Source organism: Ptiloglossa arizonensis, chromosome 3, assembly GCF_051014685.1.
Source record: "Ptiloglossa arizonensis isolate GNS036 chromosome 3, iyPtiAriz1_principal, whole genome shotgun sequence".
Taxonomy (NCBI): domain Eukaryota; kingdom Metazoa; phylum Arthropoda; class Insecta; order Hymenoptera; family Colletidae; genus Ptiloglossa; species Ptiloglossa arizonensis.
The window spans coordinates 19,394,270-19,419,560 of record NC_135050.1 but is presented as its reverse complement, the minus strand read 5'-3'; the positions used below and the strand labels follow the sequence as shown (position 1 = coordinate 19,419,560).

The 25,291-nt window shown below is 47.2% G+C and overlaps 1 protein-coding gene across 1 annotated transcript in view; it reads left to right on the top strand.

The window, feature by feature from the left end:
* The window catches only part of Olf413 (DBH like monooxygenase olf413), a 438,131-nt gene that overhangs the window by 31,238 nt on the left and 381,602 nt on the right, over positions 1-25,291 (top strand). The window lies entirely within an intron of this gene.

The window sequence follows — 25,291 nt, the reverse complement described above, 5'->3', positions numbered from 1 at the left end:
ATCGCGGGGTGTCGATCCTCCGTATCCCGACGTCTTTGGTACTACGTTTCGGGAGTGTGTCGCTCGTGCAGCGTCGAGTGTCGTCGGGCTCGATTTTTATAGAATTTTTTTACCGTTTCTAGCTTCGGTTCTCGAACTTCGATCCAACGAGGTACGGACCGTGTCCCTGTTCCGTCCAGTTTTCGAACTTCGAGGGGAGAAGGTCCGGACGAGTCGAAGACTCGTTACGCTTCCATGGTCTTGTTTCTTTCGAACACTCCCTAACTAGATTACGCGTCTAATCGTCCAGTCGCTCGGTCCTCCGCGCTTAGCTCTCCACCTCGGGGATCTCATCGAGCCTGGAAAATTACTTTACCGACGAATCCACTCGGTAGGTTCCGAGCGAAGAGGATTCTCTCGTTGCTTCGTACCTTCCTCGAACTCTCTGTTCCGCGATGAGAAAAGTGCGATTACGAAAAAAGAGGTAGGGACGAAAGAAGAAATCGAGCGAAAGTTAACAACACGGCCGGCGTATACCGTCGCGGCTGGATGATCGTCGCGGGACCACGAACCAGGATGGCCGCGAGATCATAGAGCAATTTGGTGTACTGCCGTGACGCGTGATTGATCTGCAAGGACGATAAACATTGCTCGACCGCGCAGCGAAATGACGTATACTCGCGTATTAATATCCGTGATGGAGGAAGGTGGCCAGCTGTGCAACCACGGGTGGTTCGTTCACATAAATGACGCGACGCTCATTTGTCTTTGAGGATGGATTCACGATTCAAATAGAGACAACGGTTCTAATCAATCTCCTGGTAAAACGTGTGCGTGCCTATCTGCGATCGCGTAGGACGATGCACCCAGGTAGAGCCGCGTTCCTCGCATACTGTCTCTCCCCGTCTCTCCCTTCGCCTTCTAGCCCGACACCTTCCCTACCGATGCAACGTTACGCTTCGAGGCGATATTATAACCAGGTACACGGGAAAAACAGGGACATTTTCTTTACGCTCATTACGGCGCGAACATTATTCGAGATATCGCAACTTTCCACCGTCGTCGTTCGTGCGTACGTATTGCAAAATTTTGGACTTTGGACGTTTAAACGAGTACGGTTCGAAGTACGACGGAAGACGCGTACAATTTCGGAAAGTAACAAAGTGGTTTCGAAGACGTTTTCGATTGTTTTCAAAAATTCAATTTCTCCGTCAATAACTTACCAGTTCGATATCGAAAGAAATTATTCGAAGCGAAGATACCGCCATACTTCCACGTTCTTTTTTCGCGTACCTCGATGCTTCGAATCGGTCCCGTGGCTATCGCAATTTGTACAAGAATATTACGCTCGGCGATATTTCTTCGTAACACCGATGTCTACGGAATACTGGGTTCTGCTTCGAACAAAGCTTGAAAAATTGTCGCTGGCTTCGATGCACCCACCGTGCTCGACACCTACGCTCGCGGCCCGGGTCATTTTTACAAATTTCTAATAGAATCTCCCGGAAGTATATTCTCGATATCCGTGCCGGAAGAGAGCGTACCGAAGGAAAGAATTAATTTTTCAAAAACACCGGATCGAAATACCCCCGGAGGATCCCTATTAACCTTCCCGACTGCGAGAAAACGCGGGAACGAAAGAAAAAAGAAGGAACGAAGGAAGAGGTGAAAAAAAAGCGAAGAATTGATTTTCGAAAGCGGTAAATTGAAATAACCCCTTGAAACTGCGCGCGGATTACGATTGAGTCGCTTCTCTCTCTCGTATCGTTCGGTGGTCGGAATTTCGCCGATGTCGCGATTAATTAACTCCGACCCGAATTTCTCGTTTAACGCCGAAATCAATTTAACCCCGTTGCGCCGATCGGCCCGCGACGCGATATTATTCAATGAAACTCTATTTATTTTTAATATCCACCGCGCCTGCCGGCCGAGCGAATCAATTTCGGGCTTAACAATGTTTTTCTTATACGGTGGGTCACCACCGCCACCGCGCCGGTTCACGGGGCCCTCGGGGTCCATCGCGGGTTCCTCGCTCGATAGCTATCGCCGAAAGGTGTCGGGTGTTGTTTCTTGCACGCGTCGGGCCCGCGAGCGAAATGATCATCGCCGCGCCGACAGCTGCTATTTTATTTGCACGTGCGGATGGTAATTTGCATCCTTGCGCGCCCGGGACAAGAAGCCGCGTCGTTATTAGGCGGGGCCGGAATGGAATTGGTATCGAATTCGGGGGCAGAACCGGGACCGATAACCGAACGTCGAGAGGAGAGAGAAAGAAAAAAAAAAACACGAAAAAAAAATTATACCCGCGCCACGGCTCCCCGTACCCTCCCGCCGAACGAAGAACGGAAAGAACGCGGTACCGTAGAAAGAGAGAGAAAGAGAGGAGAACGCGGTTTCTTTGCTCAGGATGATTTCGTAATTAACTTTTTGTTGGCCGAGTCTTTCCTCTGTGTTCTCTTCTGTTCCCATCACGGGAGTAGGAAACCGACGAGCGTATGTGTCCACCACAGAGGAGGGTCTTACCGTGAGTTTCTCTCGCGGGAAGAATAGAGACGTTCACCGGGTTTCTCCTTTGGTCGACGGCTGGTTGTCCTTAGCTCTACCACCCCGCCCCCTATTCTGGTCCTTTCGTTCGGTTCTCCCACCTTTGGAATTAAACTTCTGGCAACTCGAGTGAAAAGTCTCATCGGCGTGTTCATTGAAGAACGGCTCAGAATTCCTCGAGCGAGAGAGAGAAAGGGAGAGAGGAACGATAGGGCGGCGGAGCCGAGTCGAGCAATATCTTTGATAGAGTTTCCGATGCGTTCGCCGGCCAAGATGGCGGACCGGGGCCCGCAGAGCTTAATACGGATGTTCATTTGGATAATTGAAATCGTTCCGTCGGTATTTCATGCGCCGTTGGGCGACTCGTTCCGGCTCGATCATAGTAATCGGTATCGCGTTCTGGGGCAAGATTGCTCGCTCGTCGCGGAGCTTCCGGGACCAGCCGACAATCGACGTTCGAACCGGGCCGAGTGCGATTCACCGTTGCGAATATCGTTATCGTTATCGGTAACGACTGATTTGCGGTGCCGGGACGCTCGACAATGATCGCGTCTCGCGGTGCGGGCCACTTTCGGATCGCCAAGGCGTGACAATCCGATTGCGGGTCCCTTTGTGCGATCGAACCGCGACTCGAACCGGACGGACGATGTTTCGAAGCACGTCACGGTGAAAGATGCGATTTCCCCCACCTTCGTCCCGGTTTATTAATTTCGATCGATTTCCAGCGTCTCGATAGCTCCGGCTAGAGATTCGACCGTGGCAAAATGTCAGGTGTCGTACGTGGTGGCTGACCGCGGGGCAGATCGAACTACTCGGGAAAATTTTGTTGCCCTTCGCGATCGAACTTCTTCGCGCGCGAAAGGATACGTGTTCTTTATAACGCGAGAAATATTATCTTTCTATTATCCGGTGCAAATCTTTGTTTTCGAGGGTGTACAAGTGCGTAGATTTATTCGAAATAAATCCGATCTGACCGGACGTTGTCCATCGCGAAAATTCTGACCGGTGTGAGCGTACGTGTGTGTACACGTGACACTCGGTCGGGAAAAACGAAGATCCGCGCGAAATAATAAACGAAAACGTTCGAAAACGATCGAGGCTTTGTGATTATTATTTGGTATTATTTTTCACCGCGTCGTGTTCTTTATGTTAAATAACGTTCGGTCTCGACCCCGGGTATTTGCGTACGGTTGAAAAGCTAAATAAAACGAGGAACGGTCGAGCCGTGAGCGCGACGGGAACGAAATCGTGCACGATTTCGCTCGAACGAGAACTGGTTGATCGACTGTGCTCCATCATCGAAAATGTCGTTATCGTTATCAGATTGATATGCTGCTGTGGCAGTTATGTCGCGTCACGTGGATCTCCTCTGACGAAGGTTGGAAAATGAGATTATACTCTCGTTTGGGAGTGACATATTGACAAAAGGATATATTCATCGATCGGCACCTGGCCAATAGGACCGAGTTCTCAACGACTCAGCACCGATCGTTCCCGGTTGAAAAGATCCGGATTAATCAGCCGTCCTTCTGCGAGAGTGAAATCTTTCCGATTCGTGCGCCACGTTATTCCGTTCCTCTCGTTTCTCATTAGCGTAACGAGATTACCCGTACTATTAGTTCACGAACGATAACCGGAACCCTCGTCTCGTCGTACGTCGACGCTACCACCTTTATATTTTAAATCCTATTGTGCCGCCTCGTTTTTTGTTCAGTTAACCGTCCCGTGCGCGACGCTACCAATCTTACAAAATGTTCACCGACCGAGCAACAAGCCACGGTTTCCGCGATGTTTTGCGCTCTTTCGGAAAAAACGACCGAATTTAAACGTCCCGGCAACCTGCAATTTTCTGCGTTCTATTTTTCGCTGTCTCCAGAGAAGCAGCGAAAACCGGTGAACACAGTGCCGGATACACCTACGTACGTACACGCGTGCAACGCGCGCAAACACGGGGACGCTTTGCCCCCGAAAGCTGAAAACTTATATCCACGATAAAATATTTTCCCTGTACTTTCAAACGATGCAATAACCGTGTTTTTGCCGTGCAAATAATTGCCAGGAAGAATACACCGAGATGGTAACGCGACGGTGTTGGAAGTTTCGAAAAATCTGCTTCGAAATGAGCGTTTCGAATTCGAATTTTTCGAAACTCTCATTTTGTTTTTTTTCTATTTTTCATTGCACGGAGCTACCGATCGGTAGAAATCTTGCATCTTGCGAAGCAATTAATTCGAAACGATATCTCGAACTTACAACGTCACCGAACGTACATAATCCAATATCGTTAAAATGATCGACACCATCGACCACGTTCGATACTTCGCACCTATCGTCGCGTTGCAAAAATACATTATCGTCGATACCGAACCACTTGGGGTTTTCTACCTTGTCGGATGGTGTAATGGCGAACAGGAATCTGGTCAACGTGTTGAAAAAAAAAAAAAGAAAAAAAAAAAGAAAAAAAAATAGAAATACTACCAGTAACCGCCGTACGTACGTGGAAAGCGAACGAAAATTTGAAACCGTGGACAGGTTCCGTTGATTCGGTCCGGTGGTGGCGATCCCGTATATTACTTCCGTCGATTGTTGTTCGCGAGGACACTGTTTATTCCGTCAGGGCACAATGCGAGTACGCTCGCTCGCGGCCGACGAACAGGAGGCGTGCTGGGTTGCGTAACGCGTATACGTGGCGTACGTACACCGAGCAGATCCATCCGGGTCCCCGGGGATCGGTTTCTCGAACAAGATTACGTCACGGTGTTTGTAAAACGATTGGTCGCTGCTACTACACCGTGCTCCACTTCATCATCGGTAACGTCGTTATCGTTATCGGATTAATCGCTCCGCCGAAGTTCCACCGTTTCGCGGTTAACCGTCCGAGTGGTAAATTACAAGGAGACCGACTTCAAGATCGCGCGACGGGACCGATCGTTTCGTTTATTCGCGAGAACTCACCGACTTAAATTCACCGATGACCCCGTTCGAACGAGACCGGTAACGAAATCGTGTCTCCCGTTTGGCGTTTGGATTTTCAGTGGATCGTCTCGTTTCTGGATCGATCGCGTTCTCGTTCACCGGAGACACGAATCTTGAATCGTTGCGTAAACGTGTTCGTTTATTTATCTGAACGATTCCTCGACGATCGTTATAATTTCGATCACGGTTCGCGACATTGTGGCGTTCGTTGGGAGCGATTCGAGTCCCGGGTTTCTCGCGTCCGTGTCCACGGAACGCGTTTCGGACAGCTACGGATCCACGGGACGCGATAATAGATTATCTCGTATAGGTTGAAACCGATATCGCAGTTTCCGTGGTCGTAAGTGGTTCGTGTGTCTGCTCCGTTAAATGGCACGGTCGTGCGAGCGTTTAAACGCTCCCGGCCACGCAACTTGTTGCCAACGGTACCAACGGATACGTTTGCGCGTAGATATGTTTTTTTTTTTTTTCTTTTCGTTTTCGTTTTTTCGGCAATAGGGCACGAAGAACACGAATCAAACCCTTTGAACGTCCGGCGTGGCTAGAGTATCGTGTCGCGACCTCGGTTCGTAATTAATAAATTTTATTTCGTTCGTCGAGCGGACCCGCGCTGAAAACGAACACCGACCACACGCGAGGCATGGAAATAAAAGTGAGCGTCCTTTGACGCGTGACGAAAATGGGGGAAAAAGAGTCGAGACGTTTGAGCGACGCGGCCACGAACGAAACACTGCCGAGAATCGTCGATTGAAACTAACGTTAACTTTTCATTCCCACGAATCGAAAGTTTCGATCGCCGCCGTGAAACTTTGGTCGACGAACAAACGACGAATCGTTCGTGCGACTTTCCCGAATCGATCGAACGGGCACGGGTTATAATATTTTCCGCGTCGACGTTAATTCCGATCCGATCGAATCGCGTTACTTTCGTCGTTTGGTGGACGGGGGTACCGTTGATTTCGAGCGGTGAATTTTCCAGCAAAAATTAGGAAACGCAATTTGGCCCCGCGCAAGATGAAATTCAGACAGAAGTAATTGTTCCGGTTAACAAAATTCAATTAACGCGCGCCGCGTCGTATACGTACATTTTACGCCCCTTCTCGGTCGAAGAGGCTGCCGATCGTTGCAATGGCTCCATCCAGCCAAACAGAAACGTTATTTCCGTCTTCGGTGAAACTTTGAATTGTACATAACCCCCCTCCGCTTTCCACCTCCTTTACCGTGCGCGCGTTCCGCGACTGTGTGTAATCGCGAATTAATTGAACCCCGAGAAGGAAGCGCAAAGGCTACTATATTTGACTTCCGTATTATGTATTACGAGATTCTCTTTTAGGTGCCTTCCGGTGCAGTTTCTATAATGAAGCTGATTTATCTCGCGTATTCACCAGAATAGTCCGACGAATCCTGCTTAAACTTCAGGCTTTGTCTGACGCTTAAAGGGGATGGTGGGAGCTTTAATTCATCCGCCATTGCGGCACTCGAGTACCTAGCGCGATACGATAATTCAAGAACAGGCCGTTGCTATTAATTTCATCGAGTTTACGCGGAAACTTTAACGAGCTGCTCGTGTCTATTAACCGTGACGCGTACCTCGGGTCTGTCTCGACCCAACGTACTCCTTCTCCACGATCAAAGTCATCGTAACAAACGCAACTGGATGATCCAGTGTTTTCGTAAGTCCTCTCGTCGCGTTCCGGAATTAAAAGCGCGTGTTTCGTACGTTCGGGACATTTTTCACCCAGACTTTGAGTGTACAGTCGAACGTTTTAAGTTTAGGAGAGTCTTTGCGCCAAAGAAAAATGTTTCTTCGTGAATATTTTACTCGAGAATCATTTTAGTCTCCGAACTGGGTGTATTCCTTTACGCGTATTTCGAAAAGACGCGTATATTTTGTTCACGTAACTAAGTATTAATTTATCGACGAAATACGTTACTTGAAATGTCGCGGTGAAAAAAAAAAGGAAAATGTACGTAACGTTCGTTGTGCTCGCGATTTTTAAAATTCTACCGATACGAAACAAAAACGTAGTTTCGTGTTTTGCGTGCGTATAGTTACGGTTCGGATGAAAAAAGGACCCAGAAAATATTGAACGCATTTGAAACTACAACGTTTCGAAGGTATTTGAACAGCGGAATTGTGCCGAGGAGAACGAAATATCGTTTTAAATGTAAATAGAGAAAATTACACGTATTGTGTCTATCTTGGTCTTGGTTGTTAAGACGCGCTTACTTAACGCGTGTAAAATTTTGCAAAGTTCATTGATTTTTAAACACCTAGGACGTGTACCACGCGGAACAAAGTTGGATACCGGAACACGGAACGGTTCCATTCGTGCAACTGTATACACACACCGTGATAAAGTTTTCCGCTGAAATTCACCGATCGTTTTAATCGTACCACGTTCTCCTTGAAATTCGAATAAGTCATATAAATACGAATAAGAAAAATAAATCGTCATCCTTCCATTTCTATTACTTGGTTCATTTTTCGAAATTCGATCCAACGATTTAGAAACACTTTTTTCTGAAACAATTTTCTATTCCAGAGAATAGAAATAAAAAACATCATACTTTAGCAAACTTTCACGATAGAAAACACCTTTAAGGGTATATTTTCCACGGAAGGGGACAAAAATCGATTTTCTTCTTTTTACTGCATTTTCTTCAAGCACGATATCTCGTTTTTGCCCAATTGTACGAAATATTTTGTACGAAAAATCGTTCTGAAAATAACGAGGATGTAACCTTAAAGCGACTGTTCGCGACGAACAATCTAGCCTCGTTTCGCGAGGGTCAGGGGTACGGGGAGGGGCGTTGTCTCAGATAATGTATAAATTTCGAACACGAGAAACCCGCGACGCGTTTGGTCTCACCATGGAAAAGCGAACGGGACAACGAACGTTGCATCCAGGCACATCGTATTAATAGTAACGTCGCATGAACGTCACGGGGCTGGTGTTGCGGTTTACATTCACTCGGGCAACCCCTAACCATTACGCGTGACGTAACCTAACATCCTATTATTGTTATATGTATAGATGCACCAGAGTGGTATACGATTATGCATATAACCGTGGAGAGTATTCGCTATTGACGGACGATTACTGTTTACCTACAGCGACCCTTCAACCTTGATCAATTCACTCGTTTCACGAGTTGGTTAAATAATCGGGGCGTCGAACCGTTGAACGCGAAAGAACGGAAAAGTTTTTACGAAATTTGCGATGCAACGGAATCGACCGGTTCGCGGGAACATAAATTTTGTTCGAACGCGACCCGTAATCGAATCGATCGGTCGATGAGCATCGTTATATTTATCGCGTTGTTCGAAGTTTAATTTTCGGTAAGGGATTACGGTCGAAAGATATACAATCAACCGAGGTTGCCCGTGCAATAAAATTCACCGTTCGAAGTGCATACTATGGAATATGGAGATGAAAAGTATTCTGCCGTCGTTTCAAAGGACCTACCGCTCGCGATCAAGAGAAATTAGAATAATTGCAATAACCGTTCGCAATATCGAAAATACGTTCCAATGTACGTACAAATATACCGATATAAGGAACGGAACGATTGTAACCTAAAGTGCAACGAAAACGCCCGATCGGGACAACGACAGGGTAAACGTTACTTAATTGAAATAATTTTGAAATTTGTCATCTGTTTATTTATAATTTTACCGAGAAACGAGCCTCGATATCGGTTGATATTAAATTTCGCCGTAATTTGATCAAAATAATGGCCACTGTGCGACAAAATTTGATGGAATTTCCCCGGAAGCATCTCACCGCCCTCGATACACGTTGGTTCCTTTTAAATTTGCATAACCGATCGATAGATTGTGTATCGATCGGTTTCGGAAAACTTCGTGGAAAAATGGAATGTCTCGGGACCAGTTATTTGTATCAAAATTGTGTGACCAAAAATCACATTTATTACGAAATAAAATAAAAACCGCCTCGAGATCTTTTTCGCCTAGAACCACTAACAGAAGGAAAAGGTACTTTATCGAAACTAAAATTAGTGTATTTAAATCCCTGTATCTGTACTCGTGTTTAGAACGACAGTATACAGTGAACCCTAACGCGAAAATAATGAAACGCTATCGAAACCTCGAATTGTCCTCGCGGGTTCGGTTATTTATTATTCGTTGGACGTTTCGCGCGAGAATGGCGACGCGTACCTTTATCCGTGGCGTTCGAGTAATTTCGCGACGAAAGGGTTAACGAAACAAACGGTATCACGGGGAAACGGCGTTGAAACGTCGGCGTCGGTACGGCGTCGGGAAACGACGCTCGTTTACTTGGGCATAACGTAGCGGAGCGATTCGGGCGACGAGTCGACGGTGGGCATTATTTTCGCGTTGACGGTTCGACGACGCATCGGGAAAGGCGCGGAGAAAACAGAAGTACAGGGTAGTTGGATAGAGGTGGTTTTCGTATCAATAGTAACGTCGAGTGGTCGCCGCGGGGCGGCATTGCGGTTTACATTCACTCGCGCAACCCCTTACCACCGCGCGTAACGTAACGTAACGTTCTGTTCTGTATGTTCAACGAGCTGGAAGATCCATATCTCACTTGAGGGGTAGCTCTTAGAGAGACACGTATACGTGCAGGCGCGAGTGCATGCTCGCGACTAACGCTTAATGCCCCCTCACCCCTCCTCTGCCATCCGTAGCTTCTCTCTTCCCCTATCCTACACACCGTTCCCCTACCGAGTGTGTTCGTGTGCACGGGCACGCGCTGCTACCCTTGCCATTTCGGGCGTCGCGTCGCGTCGCGTCGGCTTCGGCTTCGGCTTCGGCTTCGGGCCGCGTGCATGTGCATGTGCATGTGCACGCAGATGGACGCAGATGCACGCGCGGACACGCATGCCTCGCGTTCGTGTAACCCGAATGTCGCGTAACCTCGTCCGTCTCGGTCCCTTCTCGACTTCGTTCTCCCGTTTCTTTTCCAGCCCGCCCTTTATTCTTTTCACCCTTTTTTTCCCCCGTTTTGCACGGTATCTCTAGCTCTCCTGCCCCTTCGGCGCGTTGTTACCACCGTTCTCTTTCTTTCACCGCACCGAGCACTCCTTCTCCCTCTTCGGCGCGGACTTGTTCTCGAGGCGAAGATTGCGCTATTTCTTTATAATGCACACATTCACCGGAGCTATTGCAATCTCGTTCGGTCTCGTTTCCGCGTTATCGGCGGGAAAAAGTATTTTCACGGTTGCGGAACACCCGTGAGGCGAGAACGTGGGCGAAGAGAGTAGGGGTTGACGGGCCGGGGAACGCCTCGCGGAAATCTTCTCGGGCGAAAATCACGCGCCGCCATAAATTCACCGTTAAAACGGAATCGTTCCGGCACGTTTTAGTTCCTCCTTTGTCTCTGTCGGATGTTTACAGGTGCGGCTCTCTCGACCGAGATAGGACCGGCGAAGTGGGTGGTACGAAGGTGGAGAGGCGCGGCCCGGGACCTGAGTGAAATAAGATTGGGCTTATGGGGGTGACACGTTTTCCCAATTCGCCCGCCCGAAACCCCCTATGCCTAGTGGATTTTCTTGTCGACGGTGCCGAAGTTCGTTCGCGACGCTCGACGTTCGCCCCACGACGACGACGACGACGCTCTACAATTTTTCGTTCCTCTCGACGATTATTTCTATATACGGTCGTCCACCCTCCGAAACCGCCCGACGGCTCTGCCCGAGGTGGAACCGGGTTAGCGAAACAGAGGGGCGGAATAAAAGTAAAATAAAACACGCGAAATTTAACTTCCCGGTGGTTATCGCGGAGATCGATATAATTTTATACCGGAGGGTGTACCGTTTAGGGAGAAACGCTGACTTCTGCACGTAACGTGCCCCACGTATCGCGAGATTATTTGCAGGGAAACGGTTATTGCGTCCTTTACTTTGTGAAACTTGGTCGAGTCGTTGACGTAGGACCACCGTGTTTCATAAGCGCGAGACGAGGGCCGTCTTTGACAGACGACGGTAACGGGATAACCTTTCTTGCGCGCTTTACGACAGAGAATACAGGTTACCGCTAAAGACGTTCGACGTATAAATATTCTCGGCTCGGCAATCGATACTTCCGTGGGCATCCGAGTTTCCATCCCGCGTTACGCCGAGAAATCAAAATGGCCGCGAGCGTTGACCGTTTTCACGCGATCGTGCGCAAACTGTCGACGAATAATTTACAAAATTCTTTCACCGTGATTTTTCGTTCGCGAGAATCTCGATCGTTTCGTTCGTCTCGCGATACCAAAAACCGATCGACCGACGAATCGTTCCCGGGTATTCTTAAATTTTCACCGCGTCGATGGATTTTCGCGCGACCGGTTTCGGATCGAGTCGATCGGGCACCGTAGGACAGAGCACAAAGGCCAATAATTCAAAAACTCTCGCCTATGAATTAGGTGCACGCGATTCCGTTACTATCTTCGCCAGACAGGAATTATTAATCATACACGCGGTAGAGCAAGTCCAGGTGGTTGACTCTCGGTCCGCAGGTGCTCGACGATTCGATCGGACGTGATCGAAACCAGCGGGAATTCGACGCGCGCGGAACATTTGGAAATATCTCGACGATATCGACGAGTTTCGATGGCAGTGCGCGGTGTGTACCGATTCGTTCGATCGTGGAAGTCGAGCCGCGCAATCCTCGTCGGAACACCGAGGCCGTGAATCAACGCGAAAGAAGCGAACGACGAAACGTTCCGCGGGAGTCGATTGTTCCCCTCGCTTTTTTTTTTTTTTTTTCAATTAAACTCGTCCACGAACGCCATCTTTTCTTTCGCGAGGAACGAAACGACTCCGAGCCACCGTTCGAACGAACACCCGCGAATCGTGACAACACAATGGAATCGTATTTCAATGGCGGTCTTTCGAGTTCCGTTAAAAACGAGTCAATGTACTTTTTTTCCCGCCCAGAAGTAAGCGGACGTCCGTTGCAACGGGTAGCTCGATTCTTTTCCTCTTCAGCGACCGTGTCTGTCGATGCGCCCGGTTAACTTGCACGTGTAACGAAGCTACGCGAATTGTTCCTTGGAACGTTTCTAACGTTCGATCGACTGTCACCCGGTATGAAACCGTTATCGGTGTCGATGCCGGACAATAACTTGGAAATGCGCGTACCGCTGCCGTCGCCCGTTCGCGGAATTAAGAGTACCTGTGTACTATTCGTTGTTTCGGAGCAAAGTTAACGCGCCTCGACGGAATGGATCGTCCCGTGCATTAATAATATTGTGGAAACATTTCTGGAAAAAATGGTCCCGTGAAAACGAATATTGAATTTCTGGGATGTACAGAGTGAATAGTTTCGCGCGTTAATAACATTACTGGAATGTTCGCGTACGAATACTAAAATGCAACTTTTCGAGAGAAACGTGTCCAATTAAAATACAACGAACATTGGTTATTGCCATTGAAGAAGTATTTGCAGCGTGATATGTTCTCGTATTGATATTTCAATGCATTGTATTCAACAACGCGTGGAAAAATTATATCTCGGATGTTGAAACGATTGCGGTATTTTTATTTTCGCGATCTGGAATGTGTTCCCTCTGTCGGGGTAACGCGAGATAAGTTCGAGCTTTCAGTTTCGGTAAAAAAAAAAAAAAACGAGAAAGTGTCGAAAGCGTTCGGTCTCGTATACGGAAAACTGGTACGCGGTAATTAAAGTGATATACAGCGATCACCACGGGCGAACATCTTGAAGACACGTGCACGCGGTTCCCTAACGATCGCTGTGTACCCCCGAGGCGCCAGAGGGTACCCACGCCCTCATCGGCGAATTTTTAAGCGTCATCGAACCGGCCCAGTCCTTGCTTTAATTGATGCTCTCCATTTTTTCCTGCTTTTGTCTAGCCCGGAGATTTATGGTCAGCTGGCCAGACGCGAACGAAACGAGGGTGGGGGGCACCGGCAAGGCCGGCGTCGGTTTCTTTGAACGCGATTCTCAGCGGGGGATCCTTCTTTCTGGCACCAACAAAACCACCGACGCCCAACACCACCTTTTTCATCCTCGTGTCCCGATCTCCTCTCGGCCTTGTGTCCCGCTGTATCCTCGCGCAGCCCGTCTATCGTATAATGCGCGGCCTCGACCGCCATATGCGCTCGTGACGTGGCAACACGAACCAACTCGAACTCGTACAACGCCCGGCAAGAATTCGGTGCACGTCGGACGACTTTGCCGAAAGCTGGTAAAAAATTCGCCCCTTTCGCACCGAGGCTGTCCACTTTTTTTTGCGACCTTCCGAAAGAAAATACGCGTCGCTCGGATCGACGATAATTTTAACTCGTATCGCGACCTAACGACGCACGCGTCCCCCATGAAAGCGAATCTTTGAATATCCGTACTAGAGAGATCGGACACGAACGTTTTCCAAAGCAGTTCGTAAAACGATTTTTGATTTTCTCACCGTAGATCGGTGTCTTCTATGAACAATGCTCCTGGGTTTTGGTCAAGGGAGTGGGGTCGATGACTCGACCAACTACAAGGTATAGCGCTTTGGAACGATCGTTGGCCCGACGATGACACGGAAGATAAAGTGGCCGTAACGTCGAGGAAAACAACTGACAACGAATCAAGGTAAATACGCAGCCGTTCGACGATCGCTGCGACGAACTGGATTTCTATTTCCCTTAATAGAATCGATACGTTGTTCGATTACGAGATTGTTAATTCTCCGCGTTCGAATTTCAACGGAAAATTGATCTCGAACTCCCCGTTCATCGGCGCCACTTCTCGAACGTCTCTCGACGTTAATTCGAGCTCTGAAATGCATTTTGGTATTTTATGCAGGGAACGCCCCCAGATTTTACGTCCCCCCTATTAAAGAGGGTTCGATGACTCGACTACAAGAGCGAACGCTTCGGGACGATCGTTGCTTCGACGGTGACACCGAAAGATAAAGTGTTCGAAACATTGGGGTGGGAAAACAACCGACTCGAGTGTCGGTACACGGTCGTTCGATAATCCACCCGGTGATGATTTTTATTTATCCGGATAGAACCAATCGCTTTCGGATTATAACGCGCGAGATCACCGGTTGCGTGATCGAGAAATCGTTGGTTTCCCACGTTGAAAGATTTCAACGAAAACCGTGTTAATCGTTCGCGAGAAATTGTCCCGTTTGAACGTACCTCGACGTTAATTTGCGCCGAAAAACGTTTCTTCTCGTCTAAGCGACGGTACAACGCGCGACGTATCCATCGTGGAAGTTTAACGACCGTTGTAAACTAAACGCAATTACACGTGGCACCTTTCAGAGGCGAGTGAAAATACGCAAGGGAACACGTGTCGAAGATAATTTCAACGTGGCTCCGGGGGCCCGTGGTTCGCGACGATCCTGAGAATGCAACGCCCGAATTTATGTCAGCGACGTAAAAGCCCTTACGGTCGTCGGATAGGGACCGGCCACGGTCTCGTTGCCACGATAAAATGCATTAGCACGCTTGATTATTTATAAGCGCAGCCGCTCGTTTCGGGCCGATTTTTCGAGCCGATCGTAAAACTTCACCGGCTGCATATTGAGACCGATCTTCGCGGATACTTAACGCGATATTCGTTCGAACCGACCGGCCGCTTTACGACACCATTTAAACGGTGCTCGTTTTGTTTTCCTTTTTCTTCTTTTTGGCTCCTTCAGAACGAGAGTATTCGCGTTACTTTAACTATCGCCGGTAATTAATGACGAATCTCAGACGTCGTCCGCGTCCGAGGTCACTGGTAATTTCAGCGAATTTACAACGAAACGCCGGGCGGAGAGTTCGCAGCTGCTAACGAGACAATTTTGTAAAATAAAACTAGCGAACGATCGAATAAAATATTTCTTTTTTGTTGCTGATCCTCTTTTTTCGGGGCTATGCTCGGATACGGGATCGAGAGGATCGAAGAAACAACGAGGGAGTAAAAGTTGATCAAACGGATAATTAAACCGAGTGTCTCGCGAATGGTCTTCCAGCGACGTAATAGCTGGATGATAATTGTAAGAAATTATTAAGGAACGATACAAAATTGAAGCAGTTCGATTTAAAGAAAATGCGTTATTGTAAATCTTCCGTGTTTGAAACTTAGCCGGGGAATCGGACGATAGGAAAGAATAATGAAGAAATAAAACCGGTAAACCGGTTAAGTATAGCCGGGATAGGGCGATTACTAAAAATTGGTGGGTAAATACGGGTATTTTTAAAATTAGGGTGTGCTCACCAATGCACGTTATTAGTCTGTAGAGATCGGAGAGAGTGAGTCGAGAGCATTCAAGGATGGTAAGCCCCCACTCGAGAGTTCGGGTTCACCTTCGAACACGGAGGATCCGTGTATAAGTAAATACCTACTTTTTGCAGCGTGTGACGCCCTTAGGCGCAAAGTTATCCACTTTGAGGAAAATTTAACGAAAAATGAATAAATTTCAAGGACGATGAGAATCGACATCGAAGGAAGCATTGCTTCTCGGATATCCTGAGACGATTTAATAAATCTAGAATACGTTATTACGCGTGTAATACGAAGAGTGAAAATTATTCTCAAGGACAATTTGAATCGAGCCGATGTGTAACATCGGTTAATGCAACTGTATGCAGGTTAGGTAGTTACGGATTCGAAAATATCCTAACGACTCTACTTAAAAATATCGGTTAGACAGCTGTGCATAATTTAAATGATATTCTATTTCGAAGACGTTATTTTCAAAGACGTTCCCGTAATGTTTCAGAAATGCATTGTACTTCTGCTGCAGCTTTTCTATCATTCATAGGATCAACGTCGGCGGTACAACAGAAACCGACGACCGTCTGCTTCGAGCTTTTAAAAATAAGACGTCTCTAGTTTCTCGTGCTTGATATTTCGGTGAACATCGTCTCGATTTTACCGTCGGAGATTGTCATTCTTTTCGATTCAAAATTCTGTTCAAAAATCACGTTTTCGATCGAGGCGCGCGTCACTCGTATTTGATCAATTTTGTTATTCGCTTCGCGAGCCGATAATCGCTCGAGGATAGTCGAAAAGATCGTTGAGTCTCTGAAAGCTTTTATTGACTAAAAACGACGGACTACTCGCATACGATCTCGCCAATCGTCGCGGCTACGTAATTACCGAACTCGTCGAACGAAAATCTTCGCGCGACGATCTTAAGTGGTATAAGAAATTAAAGATTTAAAAGGAATCCAACGAGCTCCATTAGAATATTTATAGCTTTCGACGTAGAATGTATTCGAAGTTTTGATAATGTCCGCGCCATCTTCGTTGACACGTCGAGTGGAAGGTTTAATTTATTTTTAAAGATACACTCTGTGGTGTTCGACACCGATGACTCTTGGGGAATAGAACTCGTACAAGCGTAATCAATTTTAAAAATCGTAGAATCGATGATCGAAAGTTCAAACGTAAATTCCACCGGACGAATCGAACTATACGTACAGTTAGAGGAACTCTACGGAAAAAATAAAACACTATTTTGGCTCCGGAGTCGAACTAAATCTAAGTTTCTCACGGCCAACATCGATACTCTTGTCCATCCTCGGTGCCAAGAATAATACTTTTTTTTATCGGTGGAGTAATTTTAAGGAGCTGCTGAAATCCGTGGCCCAAATCGAAATCTTACGGTTTACTACATTCTACCGTTGGAAAATTTATCGCGAAAAATACGAAACCATCGTAAATATAGAACCATCGATTCAGGAAGAAGCGTCTCTTGCAAAAAAAGGAGCCGACACGAGGCAGTTCTCCGACAATATCGAACGGAAGCATACATCTGCTTTTATCTAGATTGAAATATTGAAGCGTAGATCATCGCCCTTTGCAGGAACGTATCAATTTCTCCGATGACCGATAAGAATTTTTTTTCCCTTCAAAACGGAGGGTCGGGCGATTCTTAACCCAGATAAAACTGATTTTTATTCGTCGGTGTTAAAATAGTTACCTCGAATAATTTATTAACGTCAACAAAATTCTTAAAATTCATTTTAGAAGGACTTGCGCTTAATACACCTAACGCAACAACGGAACGATATATTTGAGAACTTTATCGAAGAAAAATCTCTGGAAGGTCCTCCGACCCAATACACCCGAGACAAAAATAGTAAAAAAAAAGAAAAAAAAAACAGAATCAATATATTTAAGAACTACCTCTGGAAGGATGTCGTCCCGGTACGCCCCAATCAGAAACAGAAGAATATATTTAAAAACTTTTCACCGTGGAAGAACTTCCGGAAGTGGACCCGAACTAGGTTAATCTCTTGCAAAGCGAGCCGGATGGTCGTCTTTTAATTACGTACTATAATCGTTGATTGCGTTCCCGTTTGACGCGGAAAAAGGCACCGAAACTCGTGCCAGCCGTGCGAACAGCGAATGAACCGAAAATTAGGTTCGATTCGTGTTTACGCGCGCACCGAAGCGCGAGCCACGATCACGAATCGCGCTCGATCGTGGTTTTTTGATCGGGATCGTGGACCGAGCACCGCCTTATCGATGAACAGTCGAGCCGCGTAAATTTCCAAACATCCGCGAAACAAAGGATTTCCACGTGGACCTAATCGTTCGAGGCGGTCTGGTCCCGACGATCGTTGCCCAAACGAACACCGCACCGGAGAAACGTGGATCGTTTCGGCAGTGTGCGTGCGCGCGTGCGCGCGTGCGCGCGTGCGCGTGCAAGGGATGCTCGTGCGAGAGAGGAGACAATTGTCTCTCGCACGATCGTTCCCCTGGGCGGCCCCTGGAAACGCTCGAATTATCTCTTTGCCGTGTGGCGAGCGTGCAAGCGTGCCGCAGCGTGCCTGCAACGACTATTCTATTAACCGTGAGTCCACCGTGTCGTCCTCGTTCCTGACATCCATTTCAGATTTATCGAATTGGATCCGTCTTCGATCGATCCAAGTGCACGCGGTCGCCACCTTACCATCTTTTTTCCACCCTTCGTTTTTCTTTTCCTTCTTTTCCTTTTTTTTTTTCTTTTTCCCCTCCCTTCTTATTTCTGTCTTGCCGCGTTTCCCTGCCTCGTCGTTACAACTTCAATGGCGTAGCTAACGGGTAAAAATTTTTCCAGTAGCTTCTCTCCGAGAGATTTCGAACGTGTGACAAACGGCCTACACGATGGAACTAGAGTGATCCTTGCCTCGAATAGACATCACGGTCGCTCGGTCGAGTCGCTCGAGGGTAAAATCGGGGTTCCGGTGTTTTCACTGTTCTTTTTACGATTACACGCCGGACTTCAATTCGCGATCCGTGGTAGGGCACGGTTACGTAGCTACGATCGCGGCTGTCTCGGTTATCTTCTTAGCAACGATTAGAGATCTCCGCGGGGAAAGCTGCTCGCTACACCATTGTCCTCCGGCCCGTACAAAGCCACCTTCGACGCGAGAGTTCGTTGTTTGTGTGATTACCTGCCTCACTGGATTCAACCCCGTCGAGTTTTCTTGCGCCAGCCAATTTTAGGAGACAGAGGCAACGGCCGTCTTGGCCGTTCGCCGGGACGACGGCCCGACGCTCCACTTTACTCGCGCCGATATAGAACGGATAGGAGGGTCGAAAGTCGTCGAGGAAGGAGACGCGGCTATCGACTATCGAGAAATTAGACCGCTCAAAGTTCCTACCTTGTCCCGGGACGACGACGATCGCTTCCTTCGCTCGCTGTAAAATGTAAGCGCTTCCAACGGGCTCGGGGTAACTCCGTGTCGTCGCCCCGAATGAAATTTATTCGGGAAAAATACAGGTGGGGACAATTCCGCGAGGACGCGCCGATCGCGGACAGGAAGGAACGTTTGATTTTTAAACGACGAGTCTCTCTCGTTTCTTCGAGCGCTCGGTGGATAGCGCTGTGCAAATCACGATGACGCGAGCTGGAAAATTGTTTCGAGCGGTGTCGAAGATTCGTGGGGACGAGTTCCAAATCACAAGTTTTCGGTGTGCATCTTTTCTAACCTGTGTTGTAATTGAGATTATTCTAAATTTTGTAACGTCGATCGTTTCATTGACTATTGTAAACACGTTTCGAGCGGTGTCGAAGATTCGTGGAAACGAGTAACGAAAATACTCGCAGCAGGTGACGCGTCTGTTTAGACACGTACGAGTGTCATCGTTCCAAATCGTTTTCGGTGTGCATCTTTTCTAATCTCTGTTGTAATTGAAATTACTCTCAATTTTGTAACGTCGATCGTTCCATTGACTATCGCAGACACGATATTTCACGGAAGACAATATTTTTTAATTTTATTCCAAGCATCGAAGTTCTTGTTCCCCGGAACCACTCGCATCGCATCGTCGCGTTTCGGAGGAATGAAACGAATTTTGTAACGTCGACCGCTCCGCGACGTTTATCAACGTGGATCGCGGTATTAAAGCGTGTTCCTCGGGTCCAGTCTCACGCTGCATAAGGCTATTATCGTATCAAGGTTGAAATGGAATACTAGCGTTCCGAGTGGCGAATTAAATATCGCGTTTATGCCAATGCCTACGAGAACGCTTCCCCGAAGCGCGTTTCGGTCACGATCGACGAGGTCGAACCGAGCGGGCAGTTTCGTCGTACTATCAATCAACGTGGGACCCTACGAGACCGTTGACAGGGAGTATCGCTATCGTAACAGTTACGTTAATATTCATACATATTCATACGCGTGAAGAGCTCGCGTATTTATGCGCGATACCAATACCATCGCCACCACCACCCCCTTCTACTCGCGTTTCCGTGTCACTCGACGTTAATCAGCATAAAATAAGCCTTTTAACGATCGACGTAATAACACGGAAAGAGTCATCTCTCTCTCTCTCTCTTGGATTGAACGCTGTGTTTATCTCTTTCCCATAAAAGTACGTAAATGAGGACCGAGCGGGGCACTAACTTACGTCTTAATTTGAGCCGGCACGCTCGTTCGCGGTCGAATCGTCGGCACTTTACGGGCCTCCGGATGGTCCCTTTGAAGGGCCACGCTCGCCTTCGGTTATCGCTACATTGACGCGCTAAGTGTCCGAGTCGCGTCGTATTTTATCGCGTATCGGTCTGTTCGACCGCGTTAAAAGCCACCGCGTCACCGTGTATACGCGCGCCTCTCCAGAAATCGGTAGGGATCGTGGGTGGACACGGCTCCGGAGAGGAATTAAAATTTCTCGAAACCCTTCACGGATGGGGAGACCGGCGCTAGGGTTTTACGAGAGTTCGCGCGAGTTTTCAATTCGCTCGGACAGATGAAACGATTCGAGACTCTTTACGATCGATTCGTCTTACGAGGTGAAAGCGTGTAAATACGTGCGTTCGAAGACAACGTTTCCATGTTTTATCTAACAACGAACCTGACCGGGTATACATTTTATCTAAATTTTATCTTCGGTTTACGTTCGTTAGGAACGCATAGAAGGAATATTTTTTACCGCCCGTTCGATGTTTCTACGGTAATCTCGAGAACAAACGAGCATTTCTTCTCTCCTCGACGATACTTTACGTCCTTCTTTTATTCTTGGATGTTTCTAAGGAGAATAATTATCGATCGATCGAAATATTCCAGCGTTTGTGTTGGAGGTAAGAAGTTTCGAGCAACGTTACTCGATACGTGTTCCATTATACACGTTTGTTTAAGCAGCGTAACTTGCGACGGTGTTTCGGTTAGTGTTTCCTTTTTTTTTTTTTTAACTCTCCAACTCGGACCACGGTAAGTTTTCTTTACACTCGGCAGAAAATTCTAATTTCTCGTTTCTCGGTAATGTACGTTCTCCAAAGTACGTTCTTCTTTTCTTATTTACTCGTCCGTTCTTGCTCGGTCGCGGCAAGGGACGCAGCGAAACACTATTAAATATATTTCCAACAGCTACGTCGCTCTTTAAATTAGGCGAGAACGTCGTTCGGGCGGGTACGCGATTCTTTCGTTTTAAAATTCTATCGCCACGGGACGTGAAAATTTTCCAGCTTCAGTTATATATATATATATATATGTACGTAGGTATATTTCGCTCCGACGTTGGGAAACGGGAATCACGAGCGATAAATTTTAACCGAGGTCGGAGAAAAGATAACTGCCCCAAGGAGAGCTCTAAGAGACTCTCGTGAAATCTGACGAATACCCGTTTTAAAGTACCGATCAGTTTTTAATCGTCCCGCTCTAAAGTTTTTAACGCGAGTTCGCGATGATTCGCGAGGCTGGGAACCCTGTACGCTCGCTGGCTCGCTCGGTAATTCAACGTATTCGAACGTGGCCGAGCTTGGCTAACGACAACAGCCGTCGTTCGTTGTACAGTTCGTCGAGTTCGAACATCCAATATTCCCACGGCGTAATATTATATTATTTGCTGTAACTCCGTTCCGAAACGAGATTTTACCCGACTTTCGCGCCGCGTGACGGTGCAACGTTACCGCGCGTTTTCAGCGGTGCCTCTCGTTCGAGAAAAGTCAATTTCTCGGCCGAGTAAGTGACGGCGTTAATGTCGGGGAATTTTGCGTCATTCTACCTGCCCGTTCCTGTGTCGGTGAACATTTCAATATCCTTTCTATTCGGTCGTCGAGTCCGCGTCCGTTCTTTTTTCCCTTTTCTCGTTTCACGAACGACGCGCGCGTTTAAAAGGAACGCGGTTTTCGTCGTTACGTTCGTTTTCTTCGTTTTACATCCGTATTATTTCATATCGGGTATTTTTCCCGCCGGATTATCCAGCGACGCGGCGCGAAACCCTTCGTCGAATCGGTTAACCCGTCGCGTTAACGAAGATTCCATTTGCGGGTATAGTTCGATGAGAACTTTGAAAGACGCGAGAGGATGTTTCGTATGGAAGGACGAGTGTGTCGAGTACGTGTGGAATTATTGTACGAGCGACTTTAGCTTCGAGTTCGTGTTGCGATAACGAGCGTAGAGTAATACGGTCTAGGTGTTTTGTATATAAGTAAGTGTGAAGAGAGTCGGAGCGAGAGAAATGTGCGTGACGTCACTTGACATGGAGCTTCACGACAGAGAGAGGTTCATTATTGTCCAGCCTCGCGCTTTTAACGCGCAACGATAAACGATTATCGACGAATCACCTTACGTATTTAAACGCAAGGTTCGATTCTCTCCGTTTCGTTTTCATTTCGAATAAACGGGGTTAATACCGAACCAGCGATCTATCCATCGTCCAAACACTCTACGTGTCTCCTTATTAAGGCGGATACGGGAATTTCTACCTTGCATAAATCGAGTACCCCTAGCGGAGGGTTTCAGATACGAACGATGATATTCCGTTACAGAGACGAACGCTTAAACGCAACATTGATTTTCGATACATCGATGTAACAATCGTCTACATTTCTCTCCACTCTCGACGATTCGAACGAGATACAAAACAGTTTAGACCCGATTGAAACCATCGCTCGCTCGCGAACTTGAGAATCTGACCTTTTCGACGATCGGAAACCATTGGTCTATTTAAAGAAACGGTTATCCGTTTACCGTTCGAGAATCAAAAATACAGTTGCCCCTCGATCGTTGTACGATCGTTTCCCTGTAGAAACGAAAAGCTCGTGCGTTGCAACAGCGATGCGATTCAAAGAGACGCAACTTTCGAATCTGAACCGTTCAAGCGAGTCGCTGGGAGTTACGAGCATTCGGAATATGTCATTATTACTGTGAACGAGTAACGTTGCGAAACATTGATAAATCGTCGTCATTTCACTCGTTTCTACTCGAGATTCGAGTAGACAAATATTCGTGTGATACGTTACTTGAATGCGCGTTAAATGAGACACGTATTGTCCCTTCAAAATGGTGCGTATTTATATACAAGTATACCTATCGGTCGTCCTAAGGAAAAAATCCAACCTCCTCGATATTCCAACTGTTGGATCGACTAGTCGAGGGATTATCGTAATACGAAAATATCGCGACAAGTGACGAGAGAGAGTTTAAGTTTAACAATTTCGCTACGGAGCGTTTGTGAGAAAATGTAATAGCTGTGAACGGAGCGCATTACCGAGTAATTGATATTGAGGTACGGAATGCTACGAAGTAAGTGGAAGTCGTCTCTTGTTCTCGAAATTTCACAATGATATTTCTTATATTTGGCAATATCATTTTACTTGATAAAATATAAAACTTTACAATCGTAATTTATTTCTTTATATATTATATTATAATGCTCGAATACAATATAACGAAATTACTAAAGTGTTTAAAGTCAAACACAATATTAATAATCAAGTTTGGTATAATAAAATTGAAAGCATGGAACCATTGGAACCATGAAAGCATTGTGAACAGTAGTACCTCGACTCGCGTCTTTTCCGCGTTTACTACAGACGATACATTTTCGAACTTGATCTCTTTCTTTTTTGATCCCTCATTCGAGGCATTTTTGATGCCAGATACTCGATCAACAAAAGTATCTCGTGTAAAGTACGAAACAAAAGTACATTATATTGCCCGAACGTATGTATACGGTCTTCGTACCTCAGCGATCGCTTCTCCAGAGCGTATATACACGCTGTTTGTATACGAATGATCATTCTTCGATGACGCGTATATACGCCCGCGGTAACGAAAGGGTTAATTCGAGTGGTTCGAACGGTTCGTGTTCGCGATAACGCGTGCTCACGGCGAGCGATTTACGAAGGATAATTCCCGCTCGAACGAGGAACACCTTCGATCGATAAAATTATTCCGTGGAACGTGGAGGTGGCGATTTTAATTCCCGTAGCGCCGGGACGGTACGCGACGCGCATTCCGGCGCGTTTACGGCCCAATATCGGCGACGCTTTATACCTGTTCCACGAACGTGTACACACGGGCCCTCGGTTTCCCCTCCCCCCTCTCACCCTCGAAATGTATGCAAAGTTATGGTCAAACGCGGAATAAAAGAATCGAGAAGTGCACGGCCGCGTAATTTATCAGGGGGGCCTCTCTCTCGCTCGGCGAGAACCCCATTTGAATAATTAATGCAAAACGCCTTCTAAATAACCCCGCGGGCGATCGTTCGACGCACCTGCAGACGCTCCGCGGATCCGCTCGTATGGAAATCCACGGTATGGAATGGCCGCGATTCGGTCGATTCCGCTTAAGTACCGGGTTGGAAAAGTTTATTGAATTTGCGGCGGCGTGTTGCTGCGGCCCGGTCCGCTCGCGCTCCACGCTCGAAGAAAAAGGACGGAATGGAAATTCGACGCGCGGACGGCCTCGGTCAGGTGCGCGCACCCCGAATAGTTTGTAAATAGAATGGCCACCTTGGAAATTGGATTTATGTCGTTCGGGGCACCGCGCCGCATCCGCTACCGCTGGACGTTGCCAGATTGATGGCTACGCGGAAATAGCGCGTTTCGAGGATTGACGAGTGCGAAAGGGAATTTCGGAAGACCGCTCCGAGCCGAGTCGACCCGCGTTGTTGTTCACCACGATTTTTTATTTATCTCCCCGCCCCTTTCGAGTCGTACGGGTAACACCGAATTACCAATCGCCGACTTTTGCCGGGAATAACAGACCGTACCCTTTCCCGCGTATCAATTTTTTCGATAATCCGTTCGTGGAAACGAGTATGAGAAATTTTTGCATCGGAGGGAACACGGAACGTCTCTCGATCACGGTCCCGGGGCGGGAAAGAAAAAAACAATGTGCCGACCGACGAGGTGGAATTATGCGAGGATCGATGTTAAATATCGATGGAAAAATTTTCAACGTTCTTCTCCCGCGCTACATTTTTCGATTCACGTTTTCAACTCCGAGGTTGTCCAGGACAGGAGTAGAAACGTTCCAGTGGGACGAAATCAAAGAATTGTACATATTTTAACGCAGTACCGAGTGGTATTCACGGATACAACCGTGGAAAAAATGTTTAAAGTACAACGATTCGTCCAGAGGAGCGAACAAGATA